Here is a 16,965-nt window from a genome sequence, read left to right as displayed (position 1 = left end):
GCAGTTTGTTGTTTTAAGGATTTTACCTGCGAGATCAGACGTGCTATGGATTGAGGACAAGAATGCCGGCAGAGTAACACTCGATATTTTGCGTGTTCCTAATTGTAGGGTAGGTATTCACTTGCGTTATTGAAGACAAAATTATTATTTTTTTCTTTTCAGTGCGCTATTGTTTTTTGTTGGTCGATTCGTTTCGTGTTAGTGCCGGTTTTTTTATTGCCTTTTAGTTTTTTTTCGGCGGTTAATTTTTTTTGTTAAAAAGGTTTTATTTTATAATTTTCTGTGGCTATAATTTATACAAATTATTACATGCTTAATTTTTGATTACTTTTAAAATAGCTACCTACCTTGCTTTAGCTATTAACTGTTATATTAATAATCCTACTTTAACTATTATTTTGTTCTGTAATATAAATACTTAAAAAAAACAGGCTTTATATACCAACATGGGTAGGCCCACAAAAAATTATGCTCGAATGAGAAAAAGATATTTAGAAGAATCTAATAATGAGAAAAAAAAGGATGGAAGCAAATAGAAAGAGAATTCGATGAATACGTTCACAGGAGCTAGTAGAGTGAAAACACTTGAGGGTATTGCTTTATCTGACCTAAAGCCAAATAAGGTATTACGTATTACATAAACCTCACGATGAACGAGCTTTAGCAGAAATGCAGAGACTGGCAGGTCTAAAACTCATTTTTCGTGAGGTTTTTTTTTTGTAAAAACTCAGCTTTAAAATCTGTGAGTGAACAATAAATTAACCCTATTTTCCCACCCTTAGGGTAGGATTTTTTTTCAAAGTTTTTATTATTATTACGACTATTCTGTAAAAAGTTATGCGTGGTCATACGTTACAATCGGTGAGTGAAAAAATCAATCATCCCCTATTTTCCTACCCTTAAGGTTGGATTTTTTTTTCCAAATTTATATGGGATGGGGTTTCCAATAAAAAAATAATTATCAAAGTCGAACTACTCTGTAAAAAGTTATGCGTGGTCATACATAAAAAAAAATATATACGCGTCGACTTGAGAACCTCCTCCGTTTTTTTCGTCGGTTAAAAAGATGGCGCTAGTGCAGAGTGGAGGTAGACGGGTTAGGTACGGCTGCACCGTCATTGAGACCGAAGAAATGTTGGATGGGTTTGAATTTGTGCCGTGTCCCACGGATACACATGCTGGTGGCATATAATGTAATGGCATGGCAATACTTAAGTCATAAGTACCTAATCAGATTTAAGCTGTCGTGAGTCATACTAACATTAAACTAATGTTACGGTGTAACTAGAGTCCATCTAAGCTAGTATTAATAATGTACCCAAGAGACTACCCGCTGGAAATAAGACATTAGAAACGTTACATTATTCAAAATGAAAATATTACACGCATTTACGTAGAACCAACGTCAGCAAATTCCATGGAAAATTCTACAGCAGAGTTTGGAATGCGTCTCAAGACTCTCAAGACGGGAGATAATTTAGGTTACGAAAACTTTTCGCGTGCTGCTGATATAATAAATGTAATAATGTTAATTATTAGGTACATCATTCATGTTAATTGAGCATGCTAATTGAGGTACTTTTGGAGAACAAGTTATGTGAAATTTATAGGATCTCTTCGCGTTTAAAACAAATTTAAAAAATCCTGCAATAAAAGCTAAATAAATACTTTCAATGAAAAGTATAGCGAACTTGATAGGTCCAGTAGTTTTGGAGTTATTGCAAAAAAACTTTCTTTTTTAGAAAAAAGACGTACAAAGCGCTGCAGAGGTAACTACTCTCTTATGCTTGTAATGTACATACATGATACTTACTAATAGCCCCCGTTTGCCGTATTTTGATAGAATAGTAACTACGAAACCCTACACTGAGCATGGCCCGACATGCTCTTTGGCCGATTATTTCCATTTAATGTTGGCACGGCCTACACACAACCTACACAGTTTGACGGATTACAATGTATGTGTGGGGTATATTGATATCGCTTGCGAAGCCTTACCGCAGTTGGGTATTAAAATTCCTTAATTCGACTTGTTATATAGCCGAGAGATCTGACGAGCAACATTTTAAACAGAAGTTTATATTCAAAGTAACTAATAATCTATTACATATAATAAAGCTGAAGAGGGTCGAAAGTCTGTACATGGAAGATATTTGAAAAAAAGTTTGCTGGGGATACTTAGAATTGCTAACAGAACACGTTCCAACAGTTTTTAGAATTTTTGTCTGTTTGTCTGTTTATCTGTTTATCTGTTTGTCTGTTTATTTGAACGCGCATCACGTGAAAACGGCTGAACGGATTTTGATGAAAACTTTACTAATCTGTCGAGAAAATTCCCGGCCAGGTTATAGGCTATAAAAATTCAACCCCTAAAAGGGGGGGTAGCCACAACACTCGATTGACTTAAGTTTGCCCCTGAATCGTATGGCGCTACTTAGGAACGAGGGGCAAACTTTTTTCAAATATGTGCTAACAAGTACCTTGGTAAACTAACAGATGGCGCTGAATTTAATACGATGTGACATAAATAAGCCACCGAGGAAGGATTTTGCCACATTAACTCTAAGTTTAGAAGACCCCTCTTCTAAAATTTCATTCAATCGTACGATATCAACAAATTTAATTGAATAATTGTGTTGATTTAATAATACAACAAAATTAAACGACAGTAAATTAATTGCCCCTCATTGCACAGTGCCATCTTTTGGGGAGCTGAGTAAACATTAAGTAACCAAGAAAACTAAAAATGAGTTTACATAGTTACGTAGTAGTGGTAAAATAAACACACATATCAACACGCGTATACATAAAATTATTTATTTACGCCGTCATGAATTATACCTAATCGTAATTATATCGCATCCATATCAAAGCCATATTCATACGTATCGCCTCCTTAAGCACTTAATAATGGCCACGAAGGTGGGTACTTAAGATGTTTATGATAAAGGTGACATTTGGGTGGCGACTGCAGCAGCATTAGGTACTCTGTTGCAACGTTACTGCTGCGGCACTGGTAATTTTCGTGATAAAATGCTGTGACTGATTTCCACACTAAAAGTAAAATGTACAACTGTGTATCAAATTGCGTTTTTTTATATCGAAAAATTGTCGCGCTCGCTTCGCTCGCGTTTTCAATAACTTTTTAAGATATGATAAAGGTGACATTCGGGTGGCGACTGCAGCAGCATTAGGTACTCTGTTGCAACGTTACTGCTGCGGCACTGTTAAATTTCGTGATAAAATGATGTGACTGATTTCCATACTAAAAGTAAAAATGTACAACTGTCTATCAAAATGCGTTTTTTATATCGAAAAATTTTCGCGCTCGCTTCGATCGCATTTTAAATAACTTTCTAACATATGATAAAGGTGACATTCAATTTTCGTGATATAATGATGTGACTGATTTCCATACTAAAAGTAAAAATGTACAACTGTCTATTAAAATGCGTTTTTTACACCGAAAAATTTTCGCGCTCGCTTCGCTCGCGTTTTCAATAACTTTCTAACATATGATAAAGATGACATTCAATTTTCGTGATATAATGATGTGACTGATTTCCACACTAAAAGTAAAAATGTACAACTGTCTATAGAATTGCGTTTTTTTATATCGAAAAATTGTCGCGCTCGCTTCGCTCGCGTTTTCAATAACTTTCTTAGATATGATAAAGGTGACATTCGGGTGGCGACTGCAGCAGCATTAGGTACTCTGTTGCAACGTTACTGCTGCGGCACTGTTAATTTTCGTGATAAAATGATGTGACTGATTTCCACACTAAAAGTAAAAATGTACAACTGTCTATCAAATTGCGTTTTTTTGTATCGAAAAATTGTCGCGCTCGCTTCGCTCGCGTTTTCAATAACTTTTTAAGATATGATAAAGGTGACATTCGGGTGGCGACTGCAGCAGCATTAGGTACTCTGTTGCAACGTTACTGCTGCCGCACTGTCAATTTTCGTGATAAAATGATGTGACTGATTTCCACACTAAAAGTAAAAATGTACAACTGTCTATCAAAATGCGTTTTTTATATCGAAACATTTTCGCGCTCGCTTCGCTCGCGTTTTAATTAACTTTCTAACATATGATAAAGGTGACATTCAATTTTCGTGATATAATGATGTGACTGATTTCCATACTAAAAGTAAAAATGTACAACTGTCTATCAAAATGCGTTTTTTACACCGAAAAATTTTCGCGCTCGCTTCGCTCGCGTTTTCAATAACTTTCTAACATATGATAAAGGTGACATTCAATTTTCGTGATATAATGATGTGACTGATTTCCACACTAAAAGTAAAAATGTACAACTGTCTATAGAATTGCGTTTTTTTATATCGAAAAATTGTCGCGCTCGCTTCGCTCGCGTTTTCAATAACTTTCTAAGATATGATAAAGGTGACATTCGGGTGGCGACTGCAGCAGCATTAGGTACTCTGTTGCAACGTTACTGCTGCGGCACTGTTAATTTTCGTGATAAAATTATGTGACTGATTTCCACACTAAAAGTAAAAATGTACAACTGTCTATAGAATTGCGTTTTTTTATATCGAATAATTGTCGCGCTCGCTTCGCTCGCGTTTTCAATAACTTTCTAAGATATGATAATGGTGACATTCGGGTGGCGACTGCAGCAGCATTAGGTACTCTGTTGCAACGTTACTGCTGCGGCACTGTCAATTTTCGTGATAAAATGATGTTACTGATTTCCATACTAAAAGTAAAAATGTACAACTGTCTATCAAAACGCGTTTTTTATATCGAAAAATTTTCGCGCTCGCTTCGCTCGCGTTTTAATTAACTTTCTAACATATGATAAAGGTGACATTCAATTTTCGTGATATAATGATGTGACTGATTTCCATACTAAAAGTAAAAATGTACAACTGTCTATCAAAATGCGTTTTTTACACCGAAAAATTTTCGCGCTCGCTTCGCTCGCGTTTTCAATAACTTTCTAACATATGATAAAGGTGACATTCAATTTTCGTGATATAATGATGTGACTGATTTCCACACTAAAAGTAAAAATGTACAACTGTCTATAGAATTGCGTTTTTTTATATCGAAAAATTGTCGCGTTCGCTTCGGTCGCGTTTTCAATAACTTTCTAAGATATGATAAAGGTGACATTCGGGTGGCGACTGCAGCAGCATTAGGTACTCTGTTGCAACGTTACTGCTGCGGCACTGATAATTTTCGTGATAAAATGATGTGACTGATTTCCACACTAAAAGTAAAAATGTACAACTGTCTATAGAATTGGGTTTTTTTGTGTCGAAAAATTGTCGCGCTCGCTTCGCTCGCGTTTTCAATAACTTTTTAAGATATGATAAAGATGACATTCGGGTGGCGACTGCAGCAGCATTAGGTACTCTGTTGCAACGTTACTGCTGCGGCACTGTCAATTTTCGTGATAAAATGATGTGACTGATTTCCATACTAAAAGTAAAAATGTACAACTGTCTATCAAAACGCGTTTTTTATATAGAAAAATTTTCGCGCTCGCTTCGCTCGCGTTTTAAATAACTTTCTAACATATGATAAAGGTGACATTCAATTTTCGTGATATAATGATGTGACTGATTTCCATACTAAAAGTAAAAATGTACAACTGTCTATCAAAATGCGTTTTTTACACCGAAAAATTTTCGCGCTCGCTTCGCTCGCGTCGCATATACCTTACTGTATCGTCCGATATTCACCTACTACTCTGTCATTTAAATTCTTAGAGAATATAACCAACGGAGACGCCATGTCTAGAATTTTCAGTACAAAATAGTCTGGTGTTTTTTTGCGGGGGAGGGGCACATCAAATGTGTACCTACGTAACGTAAACATAGCCATGTCAGATACTTAAACGTCGGTTGACCATTGGCCGCCTATTTTCGACAGAGGGGAACGCCTGTTACGACCACTCTCTAAGTTTAAATCACGTGTAAAATTTGAATAAGAGCGAATAAAACTATTGATTTTGGAGTGTAGTTTTATTTAGTGGTACCTAATGGTAAAATATTTTATCTGTACTTCAGTCCTCTAGCATATCCATATGTCAACTTTACTTCAAGTTCCGCCTCCAGGGGAGAGGGAGAGAAATAAGGATTAGAAATTAGCCGCTTACTGACACAGACCGAATTACACGCGGGCGGAGCCGCGGGCACAGCTAGTTGCTAATAAAAGTTACAAACCCGCGCGGTGGCTATATCTTCCGTCGCAAGTTTCTCGCGGCGCGCCATATCTTTTGATTTCTTTAAATCTCCTGGCTTTATACTTACTTACTCGGTAGGTTCAGTAACCCAAAATGAGGCTTCGCCTCCGACACAAGACAGCGCCACTTTTCTCGGTCCTGTGCGACCTCTCGCCAATTGTTGACTCGAAGTTCGCGCATATCCGCCTCCACCTGCGCTGGTGCGACATGGCTTTATACTCCTTTAACATACCTAATTACTAAATCTGTCAAAGTTACCCTTATTAAAGAAAATATATCATAAATGCCACCTTAATACATGTTGGTATAAATGAAAAGCGCACGCACTTATGATTGATCGAATCTTATAATCAGAATTTAACACAATCCATATCGTATTTTATTTCATAATCCGATGTCACAATCGAGGAGTTAGTTGTGTTTTGTAAAAAGCTTGTAACCTGTAATCGTATGCACCTACATATTTCTTTCTTTCAAATATTCCTATTAGCAAATGTGGTTTTTAGAAAGAGAGGCGAACGGAGATTGCAGGTTACAGGTCCTCATAAAAAGCCATTCTGCTAAAGCGCTGTCGTGTAAACTGAAGAACCTTTTTTTAAATGTACCATAATATGTACCTATGTGCATAAAGTATAGGTGCCGTCAATATGCGGATGTCGTTTATGGACATATCACTGTTTTATACATACTTACATGATCGAGAGGGGAGGCCACTATACGATTTTAATTTAATAATAAACAAATCGACACGCTTAGAGGTGAGCGTAAACAAACGTATTGATAATTAGGTATACCTACAACTATACATTAAGCGTCAGTAAAACACTTTACGATTGGTTTAAATATAAATCGCAAAATTATCTACTTATTTTACTGAGGACATATAAAGAGTGACAGAATAATTTCTTTTCTTTTTTTTCTAGTTAAAAATAATTATTTTTTGATGTCGCGAATGAAGGTTATAGTACTCGAAGCTTTTTCTATTCTTAAAATTAATAACTTAAGTAGAATTGTATATAGAATAATTTCTACAGAAAGAGATTTACATCCCGAAATAAAATAAGTAATTCAGTTCAACGTCAAGAAAATTTTAATGGACTTATTATAGGTACCTACGTAATAGTAGTTTATTATGTGACTGCTACATAATACGAGTGTGGCCCAAGAAACAAAATATCCTTATAAAATTAAATCTATAAGGGCTAAATACTCATAGTTGTTTTAAAATAGCATTCATTATGTCAAGGTACCTTTTAACGGCTCGTTATAAGATTTGGCTAATATTACCTTTATTCTTATAATTTGGCCATGTACACGATAATAAATCCAATTAATATGGCTACAATAAGGGTTCAAAAGGTTTTGTTCTTATATAGGCACATTATAAGAACATTTGGCTAATATTATCTTTATTCTTATAATTTGGCCATGTTTAATAAACCCATTTAATATGGCTACAATAAGGGTTCAAAATGTTTTGTTCTTATAGAGGTTGGTTACATTGCTTTTTAGCTGTATAATATTCAAAGCAGGCTTTTAATGTGGCCAATTATTATTATAAAAGTAATGCACAAGATAACTATGATGCTTTTTGACTCACAGGAGCATTTTATATGGTACTTACAAGAATTAAAGCAATCCATATTCACTTATATAATAATTATAAAGGCATTATTCTCTAAAGTGTTGTATTAAAAGGTTTTACATACCTAGATTCGCCACTACGAAATGAACAATCTGATACCAAATTATCAGCCTACCTGAGGCGCTGCATCTACGGGGCAGTCCCATCAGCATTCTAAAAGCATTGTTGTAGAGGACACGCAGTGCGTCGTATGCTCGTCGCGTACCCGTGTAGAAAATCTGACAAAAGGCTTTAAAAAGAGTTATTTTAACTTCCTGCGTGCTACGGGCAAACCTACGGGCCAGCAGGTCGCTTCTCACAGCCAACGCCCTGCGCTCTCTCTTAATGTCAGGGTCATCAGACAAAATCTCAGTGATGATGTGCCCTAGATACTTAAACTGCTTAACTAAGCTCAGCTCAGAACCATTCAGTACAACCGGAGGAATATTGGAAGGCTGGAAATTTCGTTCCGTTTTAAAAACCATTACCTCACTCTTCTTACAGTTGTACTGTAAGCCATGCGCTTGAGCATAGTTTTCACACGTACGGACTAGCTCACGCAACGCTCCGATCGAAGGGCTCAGCAGCACCATATCGTCCGCGTAACTAAGATTATTAACACAGGTACCGTTAATATGGCATCCGGCATACATGCTGCTGAGCTCAACGATCAGCTCGTTAACGTACAAGTTAAATAATTTAGGTGACGTTAGTCCGCCTTGTCTTACACCACATTGTAACTTGTACTCGCTAGATAGCACGTCCGACCATTTAACCTGGTTTATTTGGTTTCCATACCAATACTGGAACAACCTAACGCACTCCTCGGGCACACCCGCATCCACCAGCTTCTTCCATAGCACTTCGTATACAACACGATCAAAAGCTTTGGAAAGGTCTAAAAAGCACGCGTATACGGGTGTTTTGCGCTCGGTGTATTGCGCAACCGTGTGTTTTAGACATAATATTGCGCTTTCCGTTGATTCACCAGCTCTGAATTCAAACTGCGCATCATGAAGTTTAAGGTGCATCTCGAGGCGTGCGTCCAGTAAACTGTCCAGTACCTTTGCCAGAACTGTAGCTAAAGAAATCGGTCTATAATTTGAAACATCCGATACGTCGCCTGTTCTGTCCTTGACAATAGGTACAATTAAGGTTCGCATAAAAGGCTCCGGTAAGTAGGAGTGTCCCATACACAGGTTATAGAACATGGAAAGCACACGTGGTAAGTGAATACCAGCAAACTTCAGGTGTTCAATGCTAAGTCCGTCATGACCGGGTGATTTGCCTCTTTGCATCTTACGTATGACTTTATCAACTTCAGAAGCCGTAAACCTCGTATAACACCCCGTCATGCCAGACCCAGCAACGACACTAAAGTTCTGCATAGTCAATGAGACATTGGAAGGAACAAGCAGTGGGTCAACTGTAAAATGTTTTTTAAAGGATTCCGCTATCATTTTTCGATCCGTAATTCCATTAACGTTAATAGGGAGGCCAGGTTTACTATTCAAACTATTGGTTTTTTTCCAAAAATCCCTAAATCTTTTTGACGAATGTGCACTAGCCAATTTGTCCATTTTAATTTGGTCTTCATTAACCTGGCACCATTTTAATCTCGATTTGAAAACTTTTCTACTTTCGTACATTTCCTGATAAAGTGGACCGGAAGAAGGTCTACCTACATCAGACCAAAGTTGAAATTTAACCCTGGCCTCTCTGTGCGCCTCCGCGACGTGTTTGTTCCAACCAAGTACATAGCCGCCCTTCCGTCGTACAACGCGCTTACCAGTACTCATAGTTGCCTCAGTCAATATTCCTATGATTTTATTATACGTAGCATCCAAATATTGTCTATGCTCATTATTTGTACACATATAGTCACAACATGCACGTAACTCCTGAGGACAATCAATTTCACTGAACCTTTCATGACACAACTCTGAGTATGCCCTGACCTGCTCTGGCTTACGGTCGCCCCAGGGGTCTCTATTGGTTCCCATAAATTTTTTGTGCCGATTTTTTCAGTCCATAACGTTTTCCATCATAATTTTTATTAGTCATATTGTCAAGAGTCATAAATTTTAACAATATAAATTGCAGTTCCGAGTTTTGAAGGTCATTATCTCTTTATTTATTTTTCGTCTTAAGTTAGGTTTGTTATAATATGAATATAAAAGTAAAATATAAAAACACTTACAAAACAATAAAAAATACATATAAACACATTATAAAAAACCTAACGAAGGTCATTATTATTGTTAGTCATAAAATCTGTGACTCATAATATTCAAAGTCCAGAAGATCTACCATTACATAATGTTGAAGGCAATAAACTTGCTTAAAATAATCGTTGTAAGGTCTTTTATCGCAGGTTACAATGATAAGTAGGGGCTCTATTGCATTCCCTAAATTTCAAGTTCCGATTTTTTTAGACCATAACGTTTTCCATCATAATTTTTATTAGTCATATTGTCAATAGTTATAAAATTAAACAATACAAATTGCATGCTTGCCTACCTACCTGGGGATTATTTTAAATTTGGCTGACTGATTTCCCCTCCATTTCTTATTTTTCATGTAGTTTATTAAGCCATTTCGCCCCGCCAACGAGTCGACGGAGCCCCGCTTCGCGGGGCTCCTATTTCCGCTCTGAGGGACACAAGGTAACTAACGAACCTACCTGAGGAAACAGATTTCTTATGTTTGGCTTACTGATTTCCCCGTCATTTCTTATTTTTCATGTAGCTTATTAAGCTAATTTGTCCCGCCAACGAGTCGATGGAGCTCCGCTTCGCGGGGCTCCTTTTTCCGCTCTGAGGGACACAAGGTAACTAACAAACCTACCTGAGGAAACAGATTTCTTTTTTCTTTATATGAAGTATGTTATTGATTTGGTTTCTTAGACGTAATTCACTTTAGTCATTAAAAATGGGGGTCTCTTTGTTTGACATAATTATTGAAAGTCATAACGTTTAATATGATAGCTCCTAAATATTAGAATATTAGAGGATATCATTTTCTGACTATCGAAATTCGAAACAGTAAGTTTATGGGAAACAAAGTGTTGACATTAAAACGATATGATTAACGACCATTAGTCCGATAAAATATATGCCTTAAAATATTTCTGAATAATTATTGATATACCTTTGAATGTTATACTCATCAATTTTATAACTTTTGTGATTATAGCGTTTAATATTATAGATGTCTAACATTAGAACTATGAAACGTTATACTTAACAAAAATTATGACTTTTGATGTATATGTCCATAAATTATATGGATATCAATTTCTGACTATCGAAATTCGAAACAATAAGTTTATGGGAAACAAAGGGATCCCTCGCCCCAGACTACGTTTTGACCCACTAAGTTTTTATAAATAGGGCTCTTAGACGTACGCGCAGCTGCTTCAGGTCACACTCGAGTACAAGAGGGTAATGGTCGGACCAAAACACGTCATATATAACTCTTACATCTCGAACAGAGTCATAAGCAGCCTTTGTCGTCAGACAGTGGTCTAGCCACCTCCTACAACCATGGGCTTCGCTTATAAAAGTGAAAGTATCAGAACTGAGGCCTAGTTTGTTAATATCGGTACAGTGCCAATCAAGATCATCACAGAACTTTAACATTTCCTTATAAAACAATTGATTCGGGTGTGCATTAAAATCACCCAACATAAATGCTGCTTGGACATCACTATTATCGTTTATTATTGCATTTAGTTCACTAAGACATACCGTAAATTCATCGAGATTATCAAAACAATCCGTCGGCATGTAAACACTAAACACTAGTATCGCACTGTCACTATCACGCACACCTGTCGCTATTATAAAGTTTAAACTCTCATAGAGTATTTATAGACGTTGTGCTAACTGCTTTTGCTCTTATAATGGCCTTGCTCAAAACATGACAAAATAATTAACCGCATTTTTAGCATAAAACCGCTTAAATTCAAGGGCGCGTTGATAACACAACACACTACATACAACATTTTACCATGATATTGAATTCCCACGCAGTTTTCATAGTAAATAAGCAAATATACGGGTAATCTAGGTATATATACAAATTCAATAACTTACCGTTTTATTTTCAGTAACATGGATGACACTTGTAATTTTTTTTGTCAAACTGTTACAAACATGTAAATCCCTAAGAAAAAACATTTATTGCAAAGTCATAAACGCACAGTTATAATTCCCAAAGACTTTTTAAGAGCCTCTGTTTTGCCGTTATGAGTTTTACTCCCTTAAATCTGACGATAACAACACGAGTATAAGGGCTATTGCCCTTATTAATGCTTTCTATATGATTCTTATAAGTATATTAGCTTTTTAAGAGCACTTTCCTTGCCATTATAAGTTTAACTTCCTTGTTGTGTGTCATAATAAAGCACGTACAAGATAAGAAAGCTCACAATAAAGCAACTACAAGGGGTATATAAGGTAATTGTCCTTATAATTTGTGCCCAAATGCACACTTATTAGCGATAATATGGCTCATATAAGAATATTATTTTTGGCATTTTAAGCCACAACAAGAGGGATTTTTGTTTGTTGGGGGGTTTATGAAACGAACGCAGTGAGTTTCATAATAGGATCACACGAGTGTTTTAATGCTTAATTATGTACATTTACATACACTGCTTTATCTACACATATATTATGAGCTCTATGATGTGTTCCAGAACCGCATGTTACGACCGGCATTGTCCATGACGCGGATATCACGTCGCTTGCTCATTATCCTCGTCCTGCCCAGTGTGATTCCTAAGGGACATATTCCATTTTTAACAAATTATAAATTCACAGCCTGGAGAGGTTGAGGTTATACTGAAATTATTATTTTTTTACTTAAAACGTGAAACAAAGGAAAATCAACTCTACTTTCCCAATAATTTGGTTTAATTTTCAATGGCTTAAACTGGGCAAGACGATGTTATACGCTGATTAATCGAGCAATAAATAATTGATTGCTCTTTTTTTTACCCAAAGTTTTTTAGGCGTGGAAAAACAACAGCGTCGCCTCACTTTGCAATTGTGAAATATACTACTGTCACTATTGTTTTGACTGAAAATTTCCTACCAGACAAAAACCAAAAACTAAACTACTTTTCTTCATTTCTTTCTGTTGCCACGCGGCATAGGTACCTACGTCATAATACACATTTTAGGCATAACAAAACTTTGGTCTTTGCCCCGAAAAGCCCCGAGGCATAAACAAAAAAATGGAACGGAAACTTAATTACAAATTTTCCCAAACAAATGAACCGAGAAAAACAATGTCACTTCACGTCTTAATTAGATTTTTTTGTTTCAATAACATTGTGGTTTACTTTTATGAAGTTTTTTTTCTTTGTGACCTGTTATTTTATTATTAGAAATTAATAAGATTTGAAGGAGAACCAATTTCGTCGACAATGGCCAACGAATAACATTAACAACCATTTGAGTTCAATAATAAATAAATAAATATCATAGGACAATTTTTTTTTAATAGTAAGTTATGTAGGTAGATTAAAGTGCATGTTCAGATGTTATTGAGCGACCTGATAAAAATAAGCAAATGTACAGTCAGCAGTCGGCCAAATATCGTAATATAATTTTGTTGCCATAGAAATAAGGATGTGGTCCGATATAGTGGCGAAATATTGAGAGACAAAAGCGGCTAAATTCAGTGGTGGCTCGGACACTTAGAGAGAATGGGAGAGGATCGTGCCGTGAAGAGAGCGCTGGTACTTGGGACAACAAAATGGGAGACGCCCGAGTGGACGTCCTAGGTACCGCTGAAACGACGTAGTTGCTCAAGACCTGCTCAACCTCGGCCATGGCGACTGGCGAGAGCTATCGCAAGACCGAGAGGACTAGACTACCTATGTTTGTATGAAAAGGCGATTTAAGGGCGGTGATCGTCCATATTCGTCTTAAGGCGAAAATTAATCTAATGAACGTTTTTGCAACTAGGCTTATAAGAACAAATAATAATTTTATCTTGAAACAAGTTTTAAATAAATACGTGTAGATGAAAAAATACAATCTTGCCTTTTATCAAATCACATCATTTTTTGACAAATTTGCGAATTGAGTTATCCAAATAACGGCTACAAATAAGAAATCCCTATCACAGTTTTAAAACATGGCAGGGTTGAATACATAATAATGTCGGTATTTAACTAAACATAACACGAACTCTTTATTTCATTTACGCGAGCGGAGCTGCGGGCCCGTCTAGTATATAATATAGTTATACAGGGTGGAAAGGCACGACGATCCTTCCCGGAAGTATTAGGTCGTTTAAGTGATACAGAGACTATTGGTAATGGTAAGAATCGTTAATTGAGTAAAAAATAAAAATTGCAAAAATACTACTTTTTAACTGTGGTGATAACCCTATAGCATGTGCACATGACGGCTAGATTAAGGATCTCCGTCGGGAAAGCTCGGGACTTTACACTTTTTTCCGATCGTTGACAGTATCGCAATGATGTATGAATGACGCATAAATGTCAAATAAATCAAATGCATGCAAAAATATTACAAACAATTTTATTACTTTCTTAGATAATTACTTTTTTCCAATATTTAATACTATCTTCTTTTCACATACGGTGTTCAAATGTACCTCCGTGTATTACAACGCCGCCGCAGCCCGTACCCGAGTATGTCGATGCACATGCGATATAGTGTATGCTCTTCGTCATTTATCCTCCGCAGAAAGCACCAATTAGCCTTTGTCTCATTTCGTCCGCAGTTTCACATTCCGTTTGGTTTGGTACACCATATCTTTTACACAGCCCCACAAATTTAAATAGCCACGAGCATCTAACATTTTTATTTGAAGAATATGACATTCAATAAGTATAGTTCAATGAAAATTTAATTTCAAACATCAGACGTCTTGTCTATTTCCTACCACGCAAGAAGGTTTGTTAGTTTGGTATTGAAGAAGTATTTATTCTTGATTTATTCTTAGTATTTCATTTTTGCAAGTTCATTTGGTGCAACTAACACAACCTACATGTAATTTTTTATTATTTTAAATAGTTTCCAATTATTCGAAAATAATTTTGTGAAACGTGTTAAGAAACTAAAACCTTTTTATCAGTCAAGGAAACCAGAGATATTTATAAGACGATTGCGTACTTTTGAGTGGTTGTCAATGTCACCATTTGAACTGTCGTTGTAAACAATGTTGTGGTTAGTATTATTAATATTAAGGAATAACATAACTATTTCATTCAAGTATTGAACAAGTGGAACCACTAAGAAAGCGAAAATCCTGCAATGATTCTTACCGTGCTGTAAGCAGACCTAAAAATGGTTAGATGGCAACAAATTAGCATAATTTCCTGTCGAATACTGATTGTTTACAAGTAAGTTCATTGACCCTGTCACCTGTTAGGGTTAGAACAAAGTAGTTTTTTGCGTGGATGTTTAAAAGGTCATAATTTAGAAACGGTTGCCCATATTAACATAGTTTCTATGGAGAAAATATAGAGCTTAGGCTAAACTATCTCCCATTTCCGGAAAGGATCGTCGTGCCTTTCCACCCTGTAGGGCTACCGCCAATACCGAAAATCGTCAATTGCGGGCATTTTTCTCTGTCACTCTAATTACGCCTTCATTGGAGTAAAAGCGTAAGATCCCCGCAATTTGCGAATTTCGGTTTTCGCGGTAGCCCCTCTGTATATATTGTATATATGTAACATGTAATGTTAAAAGGATGATTAAACTTAAGTTTACCCGGTTATAACTAGTATTACCCAAGCCTTTTGGGTAAAGTACGAAAATTTAAACAACATGAATGTATTCGGGGTTTACCCGTACACACAGCTAGGTCTACCCAACACTGGCTGGGTCAGTGGTGTAAAAGTTGATTTAATTTTCGGGCTTTACCCAAAAGGCTTGCCGGCAGCTGACCGACCAGCGAATTTAGTCATTGCAACTGTGACAACGTCACTAGCGACATCTGCATTCTACGGTTTACAATTAATTGTTGGCGATAATATTGTAGGTATTTATGTAATTACTTATTTTGTATAAACCACCGATACAGTTAACAAGCTGATAGCCAAGCCGAATGAATGCCACCGACGTAAACAACATCTGTTGATAAACATTTGGCGAAAACCATCGACTAAATAAATAGATTTTATGAATGGCTTCTGATTAATTATCATTGAATGATGCAGAGTTCAGTGGCGGCGACTCCATACAACCCGATTCCCACCGGCTTGCCTAACATTTCTTGCTACATATACCAAACTTATTATCCATAACGAAAACACTACGTAGTACTTGGTAGTACTAAAGCTTTGTAATAGATTTTTCAACCAATCATAGCGGGCGCGCGAAGTGTAGCTTCTCGAGTCTAAACTTCACTATTCATTGATGAGCCACCACCACAGTTATGAAAATTCACGCACACACGCATAAACTCCGCTATGGAGAGTCCGCGTATCTGATCAAAAATAACTCGGTCCTGCGTCGAGTTATTTATTTGAATAAAAACCTTAAATATAAGGTAATAAGGTTTATATTGGAGTGTGTACTGTGTAGTGTTTCCACTATTTTTTCTTGCCTCATTTGAAATAGGAACCTTAATTCAAGTCAATAAGGTTTATATTGGAGTGTGTAATTTTCCACAATTTTGTGGAAATTGCTTCATTTGAAAATATAAACCATAATTCAAGGCAATAAGGTTAAAATTTGAGTGTGTAATGTTTTCCACAATTCTTTAATGTTGCCATATAAAATATTAATTGAATGTTCATGTGGAAAATGTTATCGTATTTCGCTGCTATTAATATCATATTTTGTGGAAACCATAGATTGAAAATATAGATAATTTTTATTACTGAGCCCAAGAATCTTATATAGTTTCAAATTGAGTTATTTATTAACGGAGGTTTCTTCAAATAAAGTCCTATTTCTAGATCTAGCTTTTTTAATTCGTGGATGAAAAAGAATATCATGGCAACATTCATACGCCATTCCCGGTGTTTTACAAACACTTGTTATTGGAAAATTATATGTGATTTAGTTACTTTTATGCATAAATTGATATTTAAAACTTACTTAACCAGTGAAATTTAGTTTTGCTAGTATTTTG

This window comes from Cydia splendana, chromosome 11 (assembly GCF_910591565.1).
Source record: "Cydia splendana chromosome 11, ilCydSple1.2, whole genome shotgun sequence".
In the NCBI taxonomy this organism is placed as follows: Eukaryota; Metazoa; Arthropoda; class Insecta; order Lepidoptera; family Tortricidae; genus Cydia; species Cydia splendana.
Note: the sequence above shows the minus strand (reverse complement) of the source record.